At 44.8% G+C, this 25,916-nt stretch overlaps 1 long non-coding RNA gene across 1 annotated transcript; it reads right to left on the bottom strand.

Annotated features, from left to right (window-relative positions):
* Window positions 1-32: 32 nt before the first annotated feature.
* On the bottom strand, window positions 33-21,483 carry LOC138413622 (uncharacterized). Its single transcript, XR_011246023.1, has 2 exons — window positions 21,259-21,483; window positions 33-1,315 (listed from the first exon to the last, which is right to left on the bottom strand). It is a non-coding gene; the product is annotated as an uncharacterized lncRNA (long non-coding RNA).
* Window positions 21,484-25,916: the final 4,433 nt, after the last annotated feature.

Here is a 25,916-nt window from a genome sequence, read left to right as displayed (position 1 = left end):
CCTTGAACCTTGAACAACAGCTCACACTAGTATTGTTGTTGTTAATATTATTCCTTTTATTGTTAATAACATTACTGCTCATATTATTATCAGACATTTCTGGGTCCATCAATGCCGACATTTTTTAAATTTGAATTAAAAAAAAATGTCTCATTTAAATGTATTTATTCATTTTAATTTAATCACTTCAACCTTAAATAACACAGCTCACATTAGTTTTGTTGTTATTATAATGATTACAACAATGATTAAATTACTGCTACTATTATTATCATCACACATATCCAGGTTTGTCAATCAGCATAAGACATATTTTTATCTGAGGAGAAAAATAAAATACAGCTGATAATGCGGCTAACACAATGTCTCTGCCACTGGCTTTGTCCTAAATTCACAGCATTTTCCGGTTCAGGCTGAAATACTCGCTTCTGCTGCTGCAGCTTGTTTTTCTCTGTGCACACAGCCCCTCGCCGCCATGAGCTGCTCCTGCTGCTGCTGCTACCACTGCTGTGCAATGCATGAGGTGGCTCGACCCTCCAGCAAAAACAACCAGGCTACTGTAATCTGTAGAAATGTCTTGAAAACTGTTGTGCCGCACTTTTTTTTTCTAAGGGCAGCATAAAAATTTATATGGGAAAATATTTTAGCATTAATAGAGGGATTTTACTGCTTATTTTTTTCCTCTCTGCTGCTCATTTTTTGGTGTCAGCCAACCAGCATGAAGTCAACATTCACTGACCATTTTTTTTAGCACCGGTTAGATAATATTTCCCCCTGCAGTATTAACATGAAAAAAAAGAAAAGAAAGGAAGCAAAAAGGCGCCTCCATTAGCCAGTAACCAGGAAGTGCTGTCATGAGGTGGGGATTTCCAGCCAATGTGTTGTAAACTTGAATCGATCGGGGCTACAGCATGAATGTAGCTCTGCCCACATTTTACTCTAGTGCGCCGAGCAGTCAGTCATCCACATCTGCCACAGCTGAATTGAATTACACCGCAATGAATCAGCCGCCCAGACTCAGTGAGTTCAAAACAGCACAAAAAGGAAAAACAAACAAAAGAAAGTATGAGTGTGAGAGGTGAAGCCAGACAAATGGCTGCTCTCTTATTGTTGTGTGTTTTACATGATGGGAGGGGGAAACTTTTTACTAGAACCAGGTCGTATACCAAAAACCCAGCCAAAATCCCCTGAAGTAAAAGTGTAGGTTTGAAGTGGAGGAGTGCCCCAGTAGTTCAGATTCCTCCGTCTCATCTGGTCTCATTCCAACTCGTTGCAGCTTTGCCCCAGGCTTTGGGTGAGGCAATGCGTCTGAAACCTGCAGACACAAAGCAGGATATGTTTGTGCAAGTCCATGTGACGTTGGAAAGAGGAAGCGCGATGTTTAGTCACGTACCCTCATCCGCCTCACCCATCTGAGGGACAACAGGCCACTTGGCTCACCGCCCACAGCCATGATTCCGCGCTGTGGCATGAGGCTGCGCTTTAAAGCCTTTTTTACAAACAAAATAAAGCAGTAATGTTGCTCGTCTGTTGCCACCGAGCACACATGATTGCAGTGCACCCGCCATATGCTTTTACGTGATTGTTGTTGTGAAGCTGCTGGCACACGAATGAGCATGCCTAACAATGCAGCACAATAATAGCCTATTCCCTGTAGAATATTCACAGACGTCATGAGGTTTTAGTGCCCTCACTGTAAACTACTGTACTAACACGCCGTTTCCCATCAGCCCCCTCTCTCAGCCTCAACTCTCGCTGTGCAAACAACACAGGGAAGTGTTGTTGGGGCTCTATGACACAGTTAGGAAATGACTGTAGCAAGGGGTAAAATAAATTCCTTCCTAAAGATTGGTGGGAAACAGTTGCCTTACGCTTTGATCCCTCGGTTTCCACTCAGTCAATGTTTGTGCAAGCAAATAGCTACACACTATTATGCAAGACGGAGGCATGCTGGGATTCAATTAAATCCCAAATGACCTGATTCTATAATAGGAAGATCCATTGATTTAACAAAAACGCTGCAGGCTTCAAAGCGAAAGCAGAGTTGATCCGAACAGAGGCGACGGAGGTCTGAGACTGAGCCAGACGTGCACAGATGGCTCGGATTGGCAATATGACCCATGTATACAGTAAAATCACAGCACTGTGACCCGGCTGACAGCCATCTCATCTCAGTCTGCCCATTAAACCAGATGGAGTAGCTGTATAACGCTGCTTCTTTTTTCTCTTTTTGAGCAGTATGTAAATTGAGACACGAAGAAGCTAAATAAAGAGCGAGAGGAAGGTGACGGTCAGGGGAATACCCAGCATGTGACAGCATCACAGGCCTGATGAGATGACGTTATTTTTGTTCTGTTTCTTTTCTGAGCCTGTTAAATATTATATTGGCCATCTTTTATTCATGGTGATGAACCATTGCAAATTCTCTCTAAAGTTTTGTGCCGAAGCAGATAATCACACTGGATGTTTTTTATTCTGTTTTCCCCCACCAACATTTATGTTATATAAAATCTCAAGAACAATCGCTGAGACAAGCACCGAACTGAACATGTTGCACCGACATAAAAGGGGGTTATAACAGGACAGTGAGAGGACATATAACTGAAGTTAAGCATCTGCTGTAGTGACCTACTTTGGAGATTATCAGCTGAACAGAGTGACAGAAGAGAGTAGGACTAATGTGCATGCTGTACACAGTTCCTGTATATGTAACAGGGAGAGGTAGCCATGGAGATTATCACCGTACCCCGACTACCATATATATCCTGTTTACAGTGCTATTTATAGCCACAGATTTGAACTGCAAGGATTTGAACACAGACACATTTTGGGGAGCTCTGTAATATAAAGTCAAAGCATCTAAATACCATATTACTTCCTGTTTTTGTAATGAAATGCCTGAAAATCATTTATTGGATTATTTCTCTATTCTAGAAACACATGCACACGAGAGAAATCGTGAGCAGTGTGTGCACAAAAAGGTAAACGACAAGGTAAATTAGCGTTGTAAGGAGTCGACTTTGATGTCGGTATAAAATGGTGGAATTCAAATAAAATGGAGGGTCGACGACGGCAAAAGGGAAAAATGTGCTGGGCGGCTGGAATCTGGGGGCTGGAGGCTGCAGAGGTGATGTCATTGGGCCAGAGCAAGAGGCGAGTGAAAAACAAGTCTCTCTCTTTATTCTGATCCTCTTTGCAGTCCCAGCGGGGGTGGCGGGTTGTGGAGGGAGGGGGGAGGGGGGGAGTTGGCAGTCGGCCAAGGCAAGGGCTGCTGGGAAATGGCAAAGGATGCCAAGCAGGCCCCACCGCCAACATTAGAAGCTCACATCTTTGTTCTCAGAAACCTGGTGTGCTGCCAAAGGCCTCATTTCAGCTCCATGGCATGATTACACTGGATGTAGGCCAACTACTGAGAGCTTGCTCTCTCTCTCTCTCCCTTTATGTTCCCTCCTTTGGTTCTGTCTCTCTCTCTCTCTCTCCCTTTCTCTCTTTCTCTTTTTCCACTGCCTTCAAAAGCTTTCTGCCAAACATGCAGCAGTTGCCATGGCTGCGGAGAATGGAACATAAAAAAAAGTGAGTAATGAGTCAGACTTGGACCCAGATGTGCCACATGTGTATCCATTTAGAAAAAAAACAAGACGGTAACATATCCCCTTAATCTGCCGGGCTTGTCAGGGGACAGACAACTAAAGTAAATAGTGGAGGGCTGAGAGGGGAAAGTGGAAGGAGGAAAAAAATCCCTGCAGAAAAATGTAAATGAATGCAAATGTTGTCATATCCATTTTTAAATGGAAGTTAGTTTCAGCGGGTTGCAGCGCAGGTTCAATTTTAGAAAACAGGAACCGAAAGACCAGAACTGCCTCTGTTGTTCTACGCTAAAGTGAGCGTGCATGCATTGTGAGCTGATGACATAATTTCCTGCCCCCCCCCCCCCCCCCGCACACCTCTCTCTCTCTGTCTATATATATATATATATATAGTATGTGCTTATTTACACAACCAGACATTGATGTAAACAACCTCTCTATTGCCTATTTTGTAGTAAAATCAGCTCAAACTGTATTTTGAACTAACTGAACCAGAATGCATTACCTGCACATATAAAGAGCATGTATTGCCCGTACAAGGGTGTTTCCCTCCTGACTCATACTTGTTATGTTTAGCAGGATGAACTCAACTTTGCAGTAATTCCACCTTAGTGACCCACTACATTCAGTACAATGCAAATTCCTGATCATAATTCTGCTGCCTTCTTTCACACACACAATTGAAATGGCTACATAATCCACAACAGTACTGCACTACTTTAGCTGCTTTCATGATTCATTCTCATGCAAACACCCGAGCGACCTGACACATCATCAGGCTATTTGTGGTACATAATATGAATATGTATGTGCACTAAGTGTTTGAAAGATTGACTGTTTGTTAGAGGTACATTTATATTTGGACACATGGCTGTTTTTTTCCCCTGCATCTCTATTGGACAGAGGTTATATTTCTTGCTTTTCTCTACTCGAGCCACCAAAGAATGAGGAGCATTTCGTGTGTTATGTAACGTCTTCCACTGAGCCAAAATAAAATCTGCCCAAAGTAGGCTTATTTATTACACACACAGCTCCTGTTTATTTTTGAGCTGCCTTGCTAGAAAATGGACTCTGACATCCCTGGTGCAGCAGTTAACACAGCACTCAGCCTCAGTTTGCAGGTGCAGAGTTTGTCATGTTTTCAAGCACGTGCATCGTTTTCACTTTGCTGCCGTCCTTTTGATTTGTTTTTACTCCTATTGCATATATTATTTCTATACAGCCAAACGGTGGCATAAAATCCCTGGTATTAATACATAAAAATGTGTGCAAACATGCATATTTATTACTCCTTCATTTGGAAGATATTTCAGGGTTGCTGCTGGAAGAAGATCAAAGCTGCTCCTAGCGTTTGCTTTGAAAGCACAAGGATATAGAGAGTCATTTCTCTGATGTATAGAAAATAACATGATTGTGAGACGAAGGAAAACCTAGAAAAGCAAACAGTGACCTAATTAGAAAACCTAATTTTGGGGGGAAACGGTTCATAGATTGCATGTGGCTTATTCAGATCAGGAAAGAATGGAAGACCATAGCGAAAAGTAACTGTAATGCATCATTTACAGATGTTGTGGTTACATTTGGAAAGTGATATTTTCTGCAGATTTCCCGCAATCAAGCTCCAAAACTTTTACTTGGAAACTGCCCTTTTTTGGTCGTGGTCATAAATCTGCTGAGGTTCCCGACACAGATTCCACAGATGCTTTGCTGACCTCTCTTTGATTGTCTGGTTTATGGCGGATGCTTCATCGTGCACTGCGAGCATCTGTGCCAGAAATGTCCTACCTCCTCTTTCCATAAAAGTGCAAGTTGTCACGACGGTGTGGCATTCATTATGCGCCTGTGGTTTTTGCGCCCCCCCCCCCCCCCCGTGACAGGCAGCTGGGGAGCATTGGTTGTCACGTTCAGCCTCCCGCCGCTGTGAAAGATGGGCAAGCAGGAGACAAGTGCTGTCCCCCATCTGTGTGATAAAGTCCCTTTAACCACGACGTCTGGGCATGTGGGCACTCAACGCCTCACCTTCCTCATCCATTTCAAAGACATCTCAGAGAACAGCTCAATGTGAAGGCCTGAAATAGAAGATAGAGCTGGAGTCACAAGTCCATCTCTATGTGTGTCAATAGAAGGACGGTCAAGAGAAGATAAACTAGAATTTATTGAAACCTGTGTCTTATTTGTATTGTTTTTGTCATTCATTCTGTCCTTTTTGATAAACTTACAATCTGAAACATTGCTACAACAAAGCCTGACAAGAGGCTAAGCAGGTAAACATGTTGAAAGCACGTCAGAATTTTCTTTTCTATTTTAAATTTTTTTGAATTTACAAACAAAGTGAGAGTGGTGATCATGTCAGAGATGATCCTTCATATAATCATAACCTTGGCAAGTACAACAGGTCAAACTTAAAAAGTGGTTTTGTTGAGCTACAGTTAGAGTTACAATAGTTCAATGGTATAATAATGGTAAACTTTGTCTTGTTTTTGATTATTTTCATATTTTTGATTTTAGGTTCTGTTTGTGTTGGTTTCGTTTGGGTGTGGGTTTTTCATTTTGTTGTTGGTAGTGTTGGAAATAAAAGACAAAATTAGTATCAGAGAAATTACCTTTATCATTGCAGCCACTGTAGCATTGTAGAATGAGTGGGCAGTGATGAGACTAGAACTGCTGTGTAATGTGGCACCAAATTCTGATCCCCAGGCGGCAGCTGTTGCACCAAAATGACCCAAAATACAACAAACAAAGAAAACAACAACCTATTGGCACATTGAGTGTAATATACAACTTTCTATAGTTGTACTACATAAAATGTATTAGCTTCAGTTATTTATCTGCCTATATACGTACAGTCTAATTTGCACATATATGGACACATCTATTCAAGTATCACCTTATACTTATGCACAAATACAGTTTTAAGTCCATGTGCAATTATCTTGTGCCAGTGCACAACATTTCTATACAGATAATAATTCTGTAGTGAAATTTGTATGTGATCCATTTTTCTTTCTCTTTTTAATTCTCTAGCCTTTTTATGTTCTTATTCTCTTTTCAACCTCATTCTGACCTATCTGCTGCTGTGGGTTTGTGAATTTTCCCAGTGTCTGGATCAACAAAGTTTTATCTTATCTTATTTTAATTTACTTTGGTTTAAATGTATTCAAAGTACATTGTTTTGAGTATCACAGCCCCTGTAAGTAAAATGATATTAGCCTACTAGCTACTGATAGCAATGATGGCAAAGTCTGCATAAACAACATAAACTGGACCTACACTTTAAATCAAAAGTATGCTGCTGTTTTAGAATCTTTTTAGTTGCATGAATGAAATTGGTGATGGTCTTTATTTAAAAACGGAAGATAACATTACCTCACACTAGTTTTGCAACAAAGAAAATGATAGATGTCTTTCATAGTCATTATGCCCCACAGGCTCATAGTGCATAGTTTAGTCATAGTCACCGGTGCGGTACAGTAATACTGTGGGAAGTACACGACATGAATAGGAGAGCCTTGACGCAACAGTCCCAAAGGGATTCAAAAGGACGGAGCGGAGGGAGTGCTGTGGGAAAGTTCAGTGCCCTTGAAAAAGCCTGATAAGCCTGAGGTGCTATGAACCCTTGTGTTTGTATTGTGCAAATTTGTAACGACTACGAGCACTCTGCTGATAGAGCTCCGTCTTACACCATGTGTTTGCAGAAAACCAAAGGGCACTTGGAGCTGGGTGTGGTGAATGCTGCCTGTGTGGTTTCAGTGTGTGACGGAAACGTAACACTGGGTGTATATTGGGATTGTTTTACACAGTCAACATACAGGTTTGAGCAGAGGCTGTTCTCAAGTTGTTTTAACATATAATAGGTTGCAATTACTCCTCCGTCCTCCTTGTTGTTAGGTGATGGGACCCACATTGTTTAGCAGGCAAACAGAAGTGTAACTTGACCTTGCTCTGTGCTCATTTGAATGATCCGTCTCTCCATGAAGAGGGATAAAGTTCACCTAGACTGTTTTGCCACACAATGGGAGGGAGGAGCCAGACAGCCTTGAAGCGGAAATGGTTTCACTGTGACTGACAACTCAGGCTACACACCCTGGGTTTCCCTGTTCACACATCACCCTCCCCCATTTCCGATTTCCACACTTTTATTTTCAAATCTACATTTTCCTCTTTGCTCGACAAGAAACATCTTTGCAGAGAGCTCCGGTCCTGTCCTCCTTCCTGCTCTGTGTGACACACTCTGCACTCACATGATAAACTCGCTCTGATCAAAAACACTGTTGCCTAACAACAGAGGGGGGTAGGGGGGACAAAGTTCAGCTCCCATGTAACTGCAGCTCTCACATGATTTTTTTTCAGTTAACCATTTACAGCAGGGAGGAATAGGAGAGGGAGGGAGGCTCGTTCTGGGTAAACATGGTGCTGTGTTTGCTGTTTAAAGTAGTTAACCCTGCTATTCACCAGCCTCACCTCCCCACTCATTAACACACAACGTGCAGGAACACGAAACTCGTCGGGCCACAAGTCATCATGCAGCAACACAAAGCTGCTGCCACTGAACAATGCATGCCAGCAATGCTCCCATTATGAAACCGCTCTGTCACAAGACGAGTCCCTCGCAGGAATGCTGTTGTGACACATGCGAGCTGTTGACACAAGGGTTAAATATTGAACCAACCACACACAGACATACACACACTTCAGTTTCTAAATGGGCGGGCGTTTCAACCGCTCCAGCGCCGGTTAGTCACCAGTTTGTATTTATCTTTCCACTTTGGCCAACAGTCATCAGGTTTATCGAAGGAGAAGTCTTCTCTCCAACTGCAACCAGGTGCAGCACAGTGCCATGATTCACACACAGCCGACATAACACTCAGCAGCAGATTGCCTGGCATGTTTGGAGCTCTGCAGAGGTCACTGGGTGCATGTGTGTGTGCTGGATGTCGTGTGGTGCTGATCTCTGGCTCGGTGCTGGTGCAGAGAGTTCAGCAGGAGTTCAGGACAGATTCATTATTCATGCATTTCTCTGCTCCAAACCACGGTACCAGGGAGCCTCTGCTCTCTGAAAAGGTCCAATAGCTTGAGGTTTCTTTAGCTATTTTCACTCAGTTGTATTTTTTTTTTCTTGCTGCCTGTTTTTTTCTTCTCCTCGGTTCAGTATTTGTTTGAGATGAAGCGACGAGAATCTGTGTAGCTCTCTACAGAAGGGTGTCTTCAGTTTAATGTGTGTTGGCAACATGTAGAAAAATCCCTGCTTAACAATTCTAGGAAAGTCAAGCCACCTGGAAATCTCATGACTTCCTGAATCTAATTCCAGGCCGAGCTATCAGACTGTCTGACTAGCAGCTTTCATTGAGGGGTGTAAACACTGAACGTCAAGCATGTTTGCCTGAGCCAGAGTTGAATCAGGCATTAATACTCATGTAATGCCTGCAGTGAACTCAAATGCCCCAGTAAAGCCCTGATTATATTTTTCCCCTGTCTCATAGATTTATCGTGCTCTGTGAACTCAGTGAAGCTGGCACTGGTTGGACTCATGAACAGGCCTCTGCCTGCACCACGTAGTCTTTTCCTGTTGTTTTTCAAATGCAGCCTCTGCTATACTCCAACCATATAATAACAGATGTCAGGGAAAGCTGGCAGGTTTTGATAACCTGCAATTGTAATCTGAAATGCGCACAGACCAAACAAGGCAATGAGAAAACAGGTCAAAGGTATGACACCACCGAGGGAGAATCCAGAAAAAAATCCCCTCTCATGTCACAGCGTGCTGTGTTGGCGGACAGTGACCTCATCCAAAGTTTACACGCAGCCACCTCATGCTGCTTTGTTATCTTCAAAACTTGCAAACCAGCACATTCCAGACCTCAGCGGCAACAAAACAAAAGTGTCGGCGTGCAGATCCTGCTGCGCTGTGAGAAACATGATAAGCAAATAAACGAATACTTCACCATGTGAGCAGGAGCAGCATAAAGTAAAAGTAAAAAACACACTTTCATAAGCAGAGGGGCAGAGGTGTATGTAGGTCAGTTGTGGACTCAGACAGGAGCTTTGCATGTCTTTGCTTACTCAGCAGCCTGCGCCAAGCTTAGCTCGTTTTCAGTCTTTTTTTAAACAGACCACAGGGTAGTAAATAGCTACGAGGAGGATCACAGCCTTCACAGCTGATTGGCCTGATGCTCGCCTGACATAAACAGGAAGCTAGCCGTGCAAGTCGGAGAGGGGAGCGAACAAAGACGGAAGGACCGGAGACAAGCAGAATGTGGTGGCAAGACAAAGAGAGCATGTGTAAAAGCCTGAGGGATTTAGATTTGAGAGGAGGAGAAGAAGAAAAAAAAGGTCTCTCTGTTTGTAGCGTGCCATGTGACTCACAGCGGCATTCAGCTTGTGATTCAGTTCTCTGCATTGTCAGCAGCCAGCGTGCGAAGATAATAGTGATGATGTATAAACTATGGTGTGCTCAGTGGGGCAGGACACCACAGATGCCACTCATAAACAACAATCAGGTCATGATATTCATTCTTGGTCTGTGGTGGGTTTATATCTTTATATGTCAACATGTCATCTTATTAAAGAAGAAATCTATGTGTCCAGGAGGTTTAATGGTAATCTCTCTAAACAGGTTCTGCATGTGATTATGTTGAATCTGTTGCAGAGGGACAAGATTATGGGGCTGGAAACCTTCTGGTTCTTTTTTTATGAAATTATTTCACAATTATAAACTAAGCACACTGTGTTTGAAATGTTTTCTTCATTAAATAATTCTGTCTCTGGTGGAGAAAAAAAAAAAAGGAAAATCGTACAGGCTGGTGTCCATTTCTAGTTTGAACCATCAGGTTTGAGGAGGCTTTGGTTGACCCATGGTAAACCGTCCATGTGGAAAGTAAAAGGGGCAACATGCATCAGCTATCTGTATTTAAATATATTAACATGCATTCACATGAAGATCGCTGTCAAAAGAGATTAGCCACATGTCATCTTTCTCTAACCTATAACACCTATAAGTGTTTTTGTAAACAAAAAAGTATCTGGAGAAACGTTGGACTTGTGTGATGAAATAAATTGTTGGACTGTAAACAGTGTACAGTGAATGGAAGATGGAGTCTTAGCGGGGATATCCAGAAGTCCAAAAATACTGGTTTGTGAAGATCCTGGGGCAACTTGAATATTAGACTGCTGCTTTGAGTTTAGAAACCGAGCTCCTGCATTTATTTACATCTTTCAGTTGAATCAGTCCCAGAGGAGGACTGCGTTTCTAATGATACACAAGTGAGACTTGAGATAAAAAATTAATGAAATGATTTCCTGTTTTTATTTTATTTTTGTTATGCAAGGGACTAAAATGATTACACTTCCTTAATTCACTATTTTGGTTAAATATCAAGTTCCTCATACATGCGGATCTATACTTGTGATGATGATGTCAAGAAGATATGTATATTTAGGTGCATGTGAATCAAGTGTTAATAACCACACTTCCATGAGTGCATTGTTTAATCTGATGTGGATGGTGTCATGTCTTCTTATAGCTGACTGTTGTGAAGCCTGGGCTGGCTCTGCGTGTGAGACCCTGGGTTGTTGCATGCATCTCGGGAGGCCATGACAGGGCAGAAGCACAGAGTGGAAATAATGAGTGACATATCAGCCGCGCTACACCAAAGAGCTTTTAGGGCAAAAACACACCCCTCCTCCCTTCCTCCCTCCCCCATCAACGTACTGTCCCACCCCTGGCTTTGAAGGTCAGATGAGAAACAAGAGCGAGCTTTGCCGCCGCCACCACCACCTCCCACTGACTGGTTCAAACAGGCCCTGGTAAGGGGGAGGGTGGGCAGCGTGTGTGTGTGTGTGGGGCGTGGCCCACTGAGCATGCCCAGTGAGGAGGAATGCCGTGTGATGGCAACACAGTGGGCTCTCCCATCTGCTGATGCAGTGTGCACTTCTCGCCTCAGGCCCTTTTCCATCCAGTCTAGTGAGCAGCCAGATCAATGTACTGTGGAATGAACACAAAGTCAGCGGCTGACGCACACCCACACGCGCACACACACACATACACACACACTGAAACACGTATTCACACATTCTTCATGTACAGCAGCGACGCAGAGCCCTGCACTGCAGCAGGCACGCGTTGGAATTTACTCATGCATGCAGAAAACAGTGAGGTTGAATCAAGGGGCTGATATATTATTCAGGGAAACTCCCTCTTGTTCCGGCTGAAGTTTACTACTCCTCGTCTTCTAACCTCGCTGCACGCAACACTTCAACAAAAAGACAGAGATGATATTCTGGCTTCTTTCCTCCATCCAAACTCCTCTGATAAATTGCTGAGTCATCTGATCCTCACAGGCTGAGGTGCCTCCATTTACTGTGATTGCTGCTGATGCCGTTTTTTAGGATGATCGGTGCTGAGGCCTCGTTTCTGGGCCATCTGTCTCCAGACAGACACAGGCACACATGCAAAGTGAGACCACATGTGTGTGTGTGTGTGCATGTGTGTTTCCCACTTATGAATAATTGAGGAGCTTGTGTCGTTGAGCAGGCGCTGACTCGGCACCCAGGGTGGCACTCTCAACTACTGTGACAAAATGGTGGAGTGTGAAAAGTGACATGTACGACACAATGACGCTGAGGCATGTTGTCAGGTTTCTCAATCGTCTGCGTGTGACGAAGCTGCTGAACGCGCTCTCACCGCTGGTAAAACGTCCTAAATGCTAAAAGTGAGAGATCCAAAAACATTTTCATTTCCTCGACTGAATGCAAATCAAGGTGTGACAACTCAGTCTTACATTATATGAATAATTGAATTGTATTGTTGGAGTTTGGAGGGGGGGCTTCTAATGTGTTCTTTTATTTGCAGAGTCACGCCTGTGCTTTCTGATATGCTAATGCATCTCCCCTCGAGTAATTGAGCTGTGCTTTAGAAAATCAGCCCGGGCCTAATGGCGCATTGTCTGGAGGATGATCAAAAAGCAGCTGAGATGAGGATGAGATGTTCTCCAATGATCCACAGATGACACTGATAATGAGGCACTCAAAGGACTTTTCAGGCGTGACGGGGACAGTGCAGCCGTCTCAGTCACGAACCCGACAAGAAAGGCAATCGAATTTCATTTCCTGATTCGTCTCCCAACCCCTCAATCAGATGCAGATTTCTCTTTCTTTTTTTTTTAAGTGAGTGAGATGTCCTTCGCAGATTTGTCCTTCGTCTCCCTCCCCCTCTCTGACCCTCAACCTCAAACCATTACAGCCCACTCCAGACTGAGCACCGTGGCCGCTCTGCCACCCCACCCCTCCTCGTCTCTGCCTCTTGCTCGAGGGTGTCTAAATCAGGCACACCGGACATGCTCGCCACCTACTCATGTGTCCCTCTGCAAACGCCCCGTGACCTTGATCCACCCTTTTACATTTGAATATACACTTAATCTTCCTGTAATTCTTTATAGCAGCACTGTGTTCAAACACAACCACATGTACACACCAGTAATGCCAACAACAGACAGACAGCTGCAGTTCAAAGCTTAGCAACAGCTGTGTTCCATTGTCTCTCCCGGAGCTGACTGACATTTGAAGCCGGCGATGGATGCCTTGAAACGCTTCTATTCTTTCTCATGCCTTCCCCTCTTGTTTGCTTCCCTCCATCCGTCCCTCTTTGTCCTCCGCCGCCAAGCACTTCTCATTCCTGTGATGTTTTGGGTATCGCTGAGGTCTGCCTGGATACTGCAGTGTCTCCGATTCTCACACAGTAACCGGGGAAGCACAGAATATGCTCCTTATTTGCCTCCCACAGAAGGCAGACACTCGATCCAACCTCTCCAGCGGAGACATACTTGGCAAGCTGTGTTATGCACCACCCCTCCCCTTTACCCCCACTACTTCTTCCATTCTCAGTGTGCATATGTATGTATCTTTCCAAGACCTTCTTTTCCAAGAAAGGACCCCGGGATTTATGAGTGCATGAGCCGCCGCGAGCGACATCTCCAGAGAAGCATGAGTGTTTCCTGCAAACAGTTGGGAGGGGAGGGGAGCGAGGTGCTGCTGTGTGTGTGTGGGTGGACAGCTCCCATAGAAACACTATCCAGTAACACTTGAAGAGCGTCATCAAGGGGAGGTGTGCTGTGTTTGTGTGTGTGTGGTGCATGGAGGGGGCGTCTTTCTGAGAAAAAGCCCATGAGGCCTGCAGACCTGTGATTGACAGTTACCTCTGCCGAATACCGCCCCTCAGGGACAGACTCCTGACGACAACTGCTTCTTCAAACCCGCCCTGAACCATTGCCAGCTCCACGTTTACTAAATATGTCCAAACCTGACTTGTCACTTTAAGAACAGGATCCAAATCCTTCCTTCTGTCTTTGTTTAGAGGAGCGCTTCGCTGAAACCCAACACGAGACAACTTAAATATTGCCTAACCGCCCTGCTGAACTGACATGTATTTTCAAAGTAACCGAGCCCTTCATCATCCCTCTCTCTCTCTCTCTCTCTCTCGCTCTCTCTCTCTGTCCTCCTCCGTTGGGTGCGGACGTGAGGAGCAACAGTGACTTCATGGTGAGTTGTGTAAGAGCGTGGGGCGAGGCTTGAAAACGCGGCCATGTGAGACAAACGAAAGTGCTGATGTGCCGAAAAGAGAGCCAGTGTTTCTGGAGGCATGCAGATACAAACAACCCCCTAGCCACCCCACCACCCTGGCTAGAAGTCAGATGTCAGAGAGGACACACCAGCGTCCGGACTCAGGCAATGGTGAAGGGCCAGATATGGGGTAGGGGGGGAGTAAGTAGGCGTTGGGTTTAGAGGGGGGGATCTATTCCAGTGGAGAGAGAAAGGTCACAGTGTAAGCTGATAAAGACAGGAGGCAGAGCTTGGGACTGCTTTCAGGCCAGCTAGTCAGCTGACGCCTGCAGCTGTGTTTGGAACATCAATATGAGCCTTGTTCAGCCGAACCCCCCCCCCCCCCCCCCCCCCCCTTCCCTTCCTTCCCTCGAAAAATCTCTCTCTCCCGGCATCCCCTCTCACCCCTCCTCCTCTTCCCCTCATGCTGCTTCCTTTTTTTTTTCCAGCTCTGATTTATGAAAGTAGGGCATGTGCCCATAACTGCTGCATCAAGGCACATGGCTGAGCCTCCAGAGGCACTGAGGCTCTGTTTACATCAGCCCAGACAACTGCACTGCATTGCACAATTGCCACAGGCGAGCTCTGTTATATAAAGCACGGGGGCCCACATTGGCTCTATTGTTTTTGTTTTTCTGGTCGGTCCTGTCTCCACCTGTAACCCGTGAACTGTGCACATATCTAGGAGGACACGGTGTCCCATGATCTCTGACGTGTCCCATAGACGCCCCCTCTAGCAGAGGACCGGATGTGGCCGCCACATGCACATAAGTGTCAAATTTCACATTTCCCAGGCTGATGTGGTGGAAAAATTCATCAAGCGTTTTTTGAAGCGAGCAGCCGGGGAACAGTTCCAGGAAGTTCAATAGACGTTTTTTTGTTTGGTGGAGTTTGTTGTTTTCAGCTCGCTCTCTCGCTCACTCACTCCACTCTGGTGCAGGAATTTTTTGGGGCTTTGAAGTGACGGTTATTGTCGAGAAGTACTGGAGCATGAGAATATTATTACAAAGAGGGCGACAAATGCTGCAATTCGGGCGATTGGAGTGCAAGTGTGAGAGCATGCGTTTGTTTTGGGGATGACAATTAGTCCCCCGAACGAAGCGCAGAGGCACTTCATGATCAGTTTCCATGACAACAAATCAGACTGCTCAGGCGGCAGGAGACAGAGGGGAAAAAAAAAAGGTGTACTTAATGAGCATGAACAAAATAATTTGAGCCAGGAGCCTGAGACCATACTGATACGACAGTAAAACTGCATAATCACATCCTCAGCATGAGGAAGGAGCAGATTTAAGGTTGGGCCGCAATGATTCATGGGAGTATCTGTGTGAATGAGAATGTCAGACGATGGATAGGAACATACCGTCATCCTTTCGTTTTAATCATCTGACACACAGATGGGAATTTGTGGGTGTGGCCCTTCTTTGAAACAATCCTGAAAAACACGACCAGCTGCTGCGATCACAAACCATTAACCGTTCAAGCAGCCTAATACATCACAGACCACGATTCCGCAGCACGGCCATGACACTGAGCTCAGGAGTGAGTTACATGTAATGTCCTCCTGTCTGCGTGTGTGTGTGTGTTGCTGACTCAACAACAGGCCACTTGCAGCAGCTAGGACACACAATAATTTACAGCTGAGGACTTTGGAGCAGGACTGTTTCCGATATTTCTGCCCGCTTGTGAGTCATCCCAGGCTACATGCCCTCCGTGTAGTCATGTTAGAGGCAGGGTCAGTGCAGCCAGACCTCTGCACACACACTTCCACACTCATTACTCCAATTTTCTCTTCATAGAAGGAATAATCAGAGATGCCTGGCTGCTTTTTAGCATGGAGCAAATCTCTCATGATGCTGTCGTGGCTTATGCTACATCCAACTGCAATGTTTTCATTTGACAACTCATCAACTCTGCTGCATGGAGTCAACACTGCTCCAGAGTTTTAGAGCTGCGAAAACAGACAAGTTTTGAAACAAAGTTACTTTTATTTTGAGAACACAACAGTCCTCATTTTAGTCTGGACGGGCAGAAACAGACGATGTTGTAGACACACAAACTGATTGGGGTTTTTTTTGTTCACGATGTGGCCTTCACTGATTGGTCAGGCTCCTATCACATGATTCCCTTCTGGAAGAAAACAACCGGCATTAGCCTCACTTAGCAGTGTAGAACCCAACATGTATAATCAGACACAAGTGTCGTCTTTGCTAACAGATGTTGTGCAGTTAAATTCTGTATTTTATATTGATTGATATATTTTTCATATGAACTGTTTACATGCGTAGGAGAAAAGCTATCAGCAAAAATCCACTGCGGTGATGTGCATTTTCAGGCATGTAACCATTGATGGGGATTAACACTAGGTCTATTCAACTCTATGTGGCTCTGCGCAAAGCTGACTTAACATGATGCAAGCTGGTTAGAAATTTTACCACTTCAAAACACGGTGGGAGCAGTCAGACCGAGTCCATCTCAAAAGCACCTATATGAAGCCAAAATGCTTGTGTTGACACAGATCACTTCAGTGCTGTTTTCAAATGAAAATGTTGTCGTATAGATGTACTATGATGATATAGAAATATATATATAGTATGCATGTAGCCTCAGTTTATCCGCATGCTTTTTCTAAAGACCAGAGACGCACTAAATATTAATATTCTCTGGCAGGAAGGCACAGAGAGAGATGAAAAACATCTTGTTTTTCAATCCAGAGCTGTAACCTAAATAAACACTCCTCTTTTTTTTTTACCCTCAGAGCTGTTTTTCCCCCTCATGCTTTCATTCTTTGTTGCTGGCTGCTGTCTTTGTAGAAGTCCTCGTAACCTCCTCGCTGCTGCCTCCACCCTCTCTCCCCCCTAACAATGCCCACGCTCCTCTCCTTCACGCTCATAACTCAGCTGTTACTTGGCAACACGGTCCCAGCTGGACCCAGCATCAGCTACGTTGCCATGGTAACAGAACGCGCACACACACACAGACACGGTAAACATGTTAGGGTTTTTTTTAGAAGCGAGCACTACATGCACGATAAAACCCACATGTGTATTCGGCTCTGAGCCTGTGCTAAGACATCCATCAAAGCAGGAAGGTCACGATTACTCAATGATTGCAAGCGATTGCCATTACGATCTCATGCACCTGCGGCTCCTTTACATCCGTGCTCGTGTTAAAAAATAGAGAAGAAAAGATTTGGATTTGTTTACGTGATGTGATGGATTGTTGATTGTGCACAGTAACTCCTCATGGGAGAGGATCCATCTGGCTGCATTAATTCGCCACTTAATATTTTTCAGGGTTTTTTTATTAAAGAAAATCCTGCCTCACAACACATTTAAAAGCCAAGAACCACTCGCAGAGCACGGTTCTGGGAACAACCACTTCTCCGTGCTAACAGTGCATCTGTCGTCATAGCAACCTGATCCATCATCTGCAGCAGGGATCAATTGATTCATTATTGAGTGAGGCGCAGCCCCCTTCTCTGCTTCCAGTCCACATCTACTTACTCTGCCTTCAGGCATCCATTATTGAAGCCTCAGCCTGCCCACTCACTGAGCTGAAGAATAGAGGGCTGTCAAGTCTCCTTCACACAAATATAACTCACAGTGCACATTTTCTCTGTGTTTGTTGACCTGTGTGTTGCAGCGTGCAGGCAAAATACCATTTGTACGAGATGTTCTCCACATTCTGGTTCACATCTTTGCACAATTATGATCAGGTGGGATCACACCTCTTAAGGTTAAGTACAGATAGGTGAGGTAAAAGAGGTAGAGGAAGGAGTATTGCACGGTATGGAGATCTTTGTTTTGCAGGCAACGTGATTTAGCATAAGTCAAGCTTTAAAGTAAGGGAAAGAGAGAGATGTAATGTGACACACATAGCCTGTTTTCTGGAGCAGGGCATTAACAGCAGTGGGAGAAGACAGGGTTTGATAATATTTAGTCCAGTCTGTACTCCATCGAGTGGCTGCACACCTAAATGGAGACGCTGGGTATGGTTGGGGAGCTCCAGTTTCTAGGAAGGACATCTGAGGGAAGGGGGGGAAAAGGAAGACAAATGTATATTATAGGAAAATGTGTGCTAAATGGATGATGTCATCTGTGGCATTTTGACATTTTAATGTCATCTCCCAGGGAATTACATCATTAGTCCTCTTTCCTGGCCCGGCTCAATGCTGGGAAACCTCCTAATGGATGTCAACAAGCCTTCCCTCTGGAAGAATGGAACTGGAGGGAGGGAGGGGCAGCTGAGAGAGTGAGTGTGGATGGTAGTGGTGGTGTTGGAGGGTGGGTGGTGGTGTGTGCTTTCACCGAGCTTTTCACTGAGCCATAAGAAGGAGAGGGCTCACACTGAGCGTCATCCACACTAAAAGCCTGCGGTGCAAGATGAACTCAATGTGCGTTACCATCCCTTTCAGACAAAGTGCCGTTGTCTGCCACCCTCCACCAGGCCCGCCCTGCTGACCCCAAATGACCCAACATGTAAAGACCTCGCCGTGGAGTTGTTTGTTAATTATTTCATGCATTTATAATTACATGAGGAACACTGAGGCGGCGGGCGACTCTTCGATTATGCTTCTCTCAATTTCAAAAGCTGTCAGCGTCTGTGCTGCAAGATCTGACGCTGTATCTGATAATTGATTCATTAATCATCTAAAAGTCCATTAAATTCAAATCAAGTCTGAGAATGTAAGTTTTCTGAAATGGTAAAGAACTTATCTGTCTGACTGACTCCCCCCTCACTAAGCTGTGAAATAATTTATAGAGAAACACCTCAAACTAGATAAGGATTATCAAAAAAAAGCCTTTTATATGCTAATGAAAGTAGTAATGCAGTTTGAAAACAAACATAACAAGTCGTTCATATTTTTGGCAGTAATATCGAATCATCAGAGGAGCTGCAAATAGACTCCAAACAAACATGGTAAAATAGGTCATAGGGAGGATTTTTGATGTGGCTCAGTTGGATCTCTGAGCAAACTGAGCAAAGTAGGGACGTGCTAGTGTGAGATCACGTGGAAACAGATCAATGACGGACAGAATTAGAGATGAGGACTAAAATATAACAAAACAAATTGAGAAAATGCCAATCCATTACATGTAAGTTGATGAGACAGAGAGAAAACAACTGATTCCTTCCCCTCCTCTGATATTGATAGTGAAGTGGTGGATCAGCCTTGAAGAGGATTTTCTGGCCGGCCTGACGAATAGAAGAAGAGTGGCGTGGCTCTGGAGGCTTAAACTTCACCGAACAATTGTCGGTTTATCAAATGGATTGAGGGCAGAGGAAAATCGTGTTTGCAGATGGACAGAGAAAGAGCTTGAGTGGTGGCGTGAGAATCAGATGTCGCTGCGTAGAACGGGGCCCTATTCTCTGCATCATCCTCTTGAGGACTTTCATTTGAGAGTGAAAAAAAACGACTTGCCGTTATGAGCCTGTAATCTCCCTCTCCCCTGCCCAGTTCATTGAGAAAAGCAGATTTGATGTGACAAATCCAGGGCCCCAGATGACAAATAAGTCAGGAATTCACCTTGATAACAACCTCTCACTTTGTTGTGTGACTGGAAATGGGGGGGAAATGTTTCATTGTGTTTTCTGCTCTCACTCATGTTAAGATTGGAATTCACATTAAAGCGCCGCGACCCAGAAAGACCTCAACTGACCAGACTTCGTGATCTCATTTTCATTTTCCATCTCCAGCTCATAACTTTCAGGCAGAACATTGCAAACTTTAATGCATCACTCCCTTTTCATGCATCCTGCAAAAGCAACCGGTGGGTTTTTTTGTCCCTCGTGGGAAGTTAAGAAGTTACTGTAGTGTTTCTAAACATGCACATACACACATCCATATGCAGACTGACGATGGTTACATAAACAACCAAAAATGTTAAACAGCTCTGCATGCATGGCCTGTCATAAAAATAGTGTGCATGAATGAATAACATTAAATGAGTGGGGCAGATAAGCTACCCCCTTATGTGCTCGCCTCAGATTCAAATTTAGCTTTGCGTAGGGAATTGATGAGACACGCAGCTCAAAGCCAAAGTCTTCAAAGACCGCGGTTACACAAGATGCAAGGCGTCAAACCCACTTTGTAGTTCTCGGGTGAAGGAGTGGGTTGTAGCTGCGCGGGGTGATACGGCAGCAGAGAAAAGAGGATGAAATGCAAAAGTTACACCAAGGTTACGCCGTGTGTAAAGGAGAGCAGAAGAGATCTGGTCTTTTTGTCTTTTTTAGATGATTGGAGTTGTGGGAGTTGGGGTTGCTCTATCATGTTTCAAGGTTGAGGTCCCCTTTATCGTTACCATAAAACAGCAGGTGTGGGAGACAGAAGAAAAAAAAACGCTGGAACACCGAGGGAGAGTGAGAGGAGAGGAAGGCAGAGAGATAAGGGGAGAAATAAAGAGGCTGTGTGGCACAAAGGACTCTGTTACACACGTCTGCAGTGTGGTGTACACAGCAAAACATGATCCCAGTCAATCAATGTATCTGGAAAATAGGTGTGCTGTTGAAAATGGAGTCAGACTTCAATTTCAATCCAACATTATCTAAAGTTTGTATGATTGAACTTGCTGTTAAGTTCACCGATGTGCGGCCCCTGGTCTCTTCCTCTCTGATGACCTTGTTCTACTTTTTCCCTGTGAATGGGGACGACAGCAACAGATGGACATGGTAGAAAAACACAGGCAGAACTGGGGCCCAACAGTAAATATGAAGGAAGTAATACTACAATGCCCCTGAAGTCAGGTAACACAACTTCCCCATCAATGATTCAGTCAGTGAACAGTGTATGAACTCTATGTACCCTGGTATGAACACAACAGCATCAGCAAGTGTCAACATGGCAGCAAATGCACTCAAATACAATGAAGAGAAAGTCTTATTATACTTCAAAATTACAATTAAAATTAGGATTAAAATATTTATCCTGGACATTGCGATGCACCGCCGGACGTAGCTAACAATCGTACCCGTTGGGATAAAAATCCAACATGCAGTAGAAGAAGGAAACCTCCTGGAAATTAAAAAAATAATTAGGCAGATTCCTGATAAACAACATTTAATAAAGGGCACTCACATTCTTTAAATTTAATCCAGCCCCCCAGACGTCCTCCAGCTGATCCTCAAACACAGTCAACAACACTGCCTTCCAAATAAACCAAAGGGCACGTCCACCACACAAAGTAAAGCATTTTGAAACATAGGAAGAAAGAAAGAAGAAACTGAAACATAGAGTAGATTCGAGAAGTGTGTATTTTTCTGAACAGAAGTTAAAGCTTGGCAGACTATCTCTGTAACTGACAGAGATAGAAAGCAGGTGACCACAAACTGACACTCGAACAAAGGAAGAGACAAAAAAAATCATGGCAACTGAAAGAAAAGGGAACATGTGGTCCCAGTTCGGCAGGAGAGACATGTACTTCCTCCTCAATACAAAAAAGAGCATTTGCTATGAATTCAGTTACCATGGTGAAATCTGAAAATTAGAAATACCACTCACGCTAATCTTGCTTCGTAATATGTATTTATGTGGGAAGTATAGCTCAAACTTTGAATTGACTTTAAAAAGCTGATGGTGTAATAGTGTGGTGTCTCATGTCTGCTCTCTTTTATTGTGTAACTACAACTGGTTAGCTTAGGTTAGCATAAACGCTGGCTCCTTGCAAAGCTTATTAGCCAATCGGGGGTTTTAAGTACGTCCACCATAGATGTAATGTTTTCACCCCAGTCCTTTTGGTTGTTTACACAAAAACACCCGAACTCATTTCCATGATACTCAGTGGAAGGATGGGACATGGACTCATGAAGAACCCATTCAATTTTGGTGCTAATTCAGGAATTCTTTTAATCACTTCCGTGGAATCTTGATGAAAAATAGATGACAATAAAAATATCTGGTGCAGCTTAAAGGAGTGTTGGGCCTTATTGTTCCACTGAGCGCCGTTCAAGTTTTGGGTTTGGGTTCAGGCTTAAGTAGAAAAACACAAATCGATGTGGAAACAGAGTTGGACACAGCACATTCACGCTCCCCTCCCTCCCCTCAGCTGAAAAGAATCAGGGCAGAGGGACATAACACCAGTGTACAACACCCCTCACCCCACCCCCTGCACTGACATATACATTGCACACGCAAGCTGAAACCCTTCTTTCCAACACCGCCGCCCGCCCCACCTGCTCACTCTCTTTCCCACTCTGCGGGCTGAAAATACAGTGCAGGGGCCGGCTGGGGCTGCGTCAATGGGAAACTCTGCTGTGAGGCCCCGGCCCTCCCATTAATCCCCTCTGACATGCCTCCCGAGGGCAGGGATTTGCTACAAGTCAATGCAGGAGACCTAGAGTATGCAAAACAAGCCTGTCTGACTCTCATGAGTTTTCAAAGCCACTGCACTGCACTGGCCATGAGACAGGAAGACAGATCACAGAGCGGGAGAGAGAGAGGGGGGAAAATAACTGCACTCAGTCTGCTTGGTTAACCCTTTCTTCACCCTCCTGATCCCTCCTCTCGCTCCACTCCTAACCCACATAGCAGAAGATAACGTTGATGACAGATGACAGGATGAGAACTAAAGCTGAGTGATACTTTTTTTTTTTTTCTCCCATGCATTCCGAGTGCTATTAACCTATTTGCTCTCCAGACGGGCTCGTGACAGACCATAATATGAAAAACCACCCAACGTAAACAGGAATTTGCAGGTCATGTGATGCACTCACTTCCCTGCAGGCGGGAGGGGTGGTGCTATTGAATTTCAGGCCCTAATCACAGATCTAGTGATGAGGAGATAGGTGCAGGCTGGAGGCGAGGTGGGTGAGGGTGAGGGGGTGCAGGATGACATTAGAGAGAGGCCGTCAGGGTTGGGTGCTCTCTCACACACACACACACACACACACACACACACACAGGGAATGTAAACAACAGGGCTGTGTAGCCTAGCAACAGGCCAGGCGACACATGGCGGGGAAGGAGGAGGAATCCTGCATGGAGGAAGGGCAGAAGCACAAGTTCAATTACCGACGAGGAGAGCGGCAGGGAAATGGAAAAACAGATGACAGTGAAGGCATTGCCCCGCAGAGGAGGAGAAATCCACCAGGATGTGTAGCCTGCTTTAGATTCACGTGATTGGCTCCTCGCCCGCTTCACCCCCCCCCCTCCCCTTCTCTCTCTTTTCTTTTTTTTTCCATCCATCCTCAGACCCTTTGAGATGGAAAAATGGGTCATCTGTGTGGAAGTTAATACTCCGAGCACGTACAGTGCTGCTTTATTTTTAGGACGTGCCTCGGAAAAATTGTTCCTCTCCTCCTCCTCCTCTCCCCTCACTGGTGAATGACACAGAGAAGGCTGCCGGGTAATTAATATACACTGTGTTGCTGCTGTGCACACAAGTGGCAGTGCAGTCTTTATTAAAGCTGCTGGCACAGGCCTCCTTGGACAACGTCTCATGTTTCTGGCCTCTCTGTGACAACACACAGACTCTGACAGCATCAGCAGCAGATAGCCGGACTATCTGAGCATCATCTTGAGGCATAGGGAGGAAGTATTCCTCCACCACCTGACAGTCAGGGATCGGTAAAACTACGGGGCGGCACACGGCCCTGCGAGTTTTGCTGCTCAGAGGTAATGCTCGGAGGATCTTGAACACAGAGAGGCTGCTGCTTTGCAGAGCTACGTGAAGCTGCCATAGCAACCGCATACAACCGAGTTATTTCTGGCCGCCTTTAAACTCCCAAACACAGCTGCTCATACATAACCAGACATCTCCACCGTTCACATATCTAATCTGTGTGTGTGTGTGTGTGTGTGTTTACGGTATACACACAGACATTCAATGCCACTAAATGGAACAACAAAGTACAGATAATTGCTGCTGTGTTGTTTGCGTAACGAGTCGTGAGGCTCAACTGATGATAATATCTCCAATCCATTTTTACAAACAATCAGAATCACAAATGCAGCCAGGCCGCTCTGGTCTGAGCTGGTTAGAGCCACTCTGCATTTTCACTTAGGGATTTCAATGTTGTCTTCACTAACAGGTTATTTCCTTCACCTGTAATGAATGAACAGGCTGCATCTGTCATCACGAGCACATTAAAACAAAAAAAGGATTACAAACTGAAAATCACTCCTCCAGAGCACATGGTCTCTGTGCTGCAGGCTCAGCCATTGTTATTGCTGTCAACTGGAGCTGTTATGCTCACTGCTCTCTCCATTCACTTGACCGAAGTCTGCCTGGAGCAACAGTGCCCCCTACTGCAGGAGAGCAGAGAGTTGCTTTTACCTCCCCTCTGCTTCATCAGATATGAGGAGCTGACTCATAATCCATTCATGCAGACTGAAATGGAGCAGGGATGCAATTACAAGAACAACCTAAAGTCAAAAGAAATAGGACGAATATAAAATTGACCACATCAATATTCCACCGAGGACGAGGACACAGAGTAGGCTTTGTCCCCGATACAAACTACAGATCTGCTGTGTCATGCTGAAATCCAGCAGGTCAAGGCCTCGTGTCAAAGTCTGTTTCACTCGGTTTATTTTATGATGGCGTGCTTCAGAGCGGGCTGCGCTGATCGGGTATCCTTCAGTGACCCCTAGCCTCTCCTCAGTCTGCAGGGGACAGCGTGGTTGCACGACCCGGCAGCAGCATGTTTATTTACAGGAGAAGCAGGCCGGCGGTTCACTGTGTGGAGGGGTCTGAACCTGTTCCTACCCCCCGTGCCAGCAGCAGACCACAGCCTGTCCTCCAACACAGTCTGTTATTTTTCTCCTCTGCCTCCCCCCAAAGGACAGATTTAACAATGAGCCACTTCTTCTGCACACACACACACGCACACACACACTCTCTGGGCCAGACCGACCTCTTGACAGCTTCTCCCTTTCCACCGAGTGGCAAAAAGAACAGGAGTGCTGAAGCACAGGCTGCAGAGTGAGCACATGAGTTCATGGAAAATGGAACAGTGTCTACCATTTAGTCTCCACTCGACATTTCTGGGCTGCCGTTCAATTTTCATTTTTCATTCCTAATGTAGAAAAACTATTTTCCCCCCTCGCTCTCTTTTCCTGGCAACCTCGAGGCCCGGGCTGCTCTGGCTAGAGCCCTTAGAAAAACAGCTGCAGACTTGGAATAAAAATAATTACGGCTCTATTTGTCTTCCAAGAGACACACTTTCAAGCAGACCTACTCCCTTCCCCTACTAGCTGCTCCACTTTCACTCTGCAGCAAACACAATAAAACCATTCACAATAAAGACGTGTGTTTCTACAAGCTGGTTGGAAACAGCCACTCTCAGGATGGCGAGTCAGCTTTGTTCTGGCACTGTCTGTGTTTTATTAACCCGTGTCAAGGACTCATTAACACAGTTCTAGTAGGTCTGAGATTTGCTCAAATTGCCTTCCTCCACGTTGTTAAACATCTTTCTGCATTTTTTCCTGTGGCATCAATTTCTAAAAAGTCCTGAGCAGTGTTTTTATCTTAGAATTAAACATTCGACACTTTCCATTTAGCAAAAATGTCTCCATCTGCCAAGACTCCATATTTCTAAACTGTAAAGGTTCCACTTTTTCCTATGCATTGCTACTGCCATCTGCTGGCAACAACTTGGAACTCAGAGCCACAGTGTTTTCATGTTTTATTGTTGGATTTTAAACACAAAGATGTCCAGATATGAAAGACGTGCATATAAAAATAACATTTAACTGACATTAAAACCTACAGACAGTATTCCACAAACAACTGTTCT

Source organism: Paralichthys olivaceus, chromosome 14 (genome assembly GCF_024713975.1).
Source record: "Paralichthys olivaceus isolate ysfri-2021 chromosome 14, ASM2471397v2, whole genome shotgun sequence".
Taxonomy (NCBI): domain Eukaryota; kingdom Metazoa; phylum Chordata; class Actinopteri; order Pleuronectiformes; family Paralichthyidae; genus Paralichthys; species Paralichthys olivaceus.
This window is presented reverse-complemented; position numbering and strand designations above follow the sequence as displayed.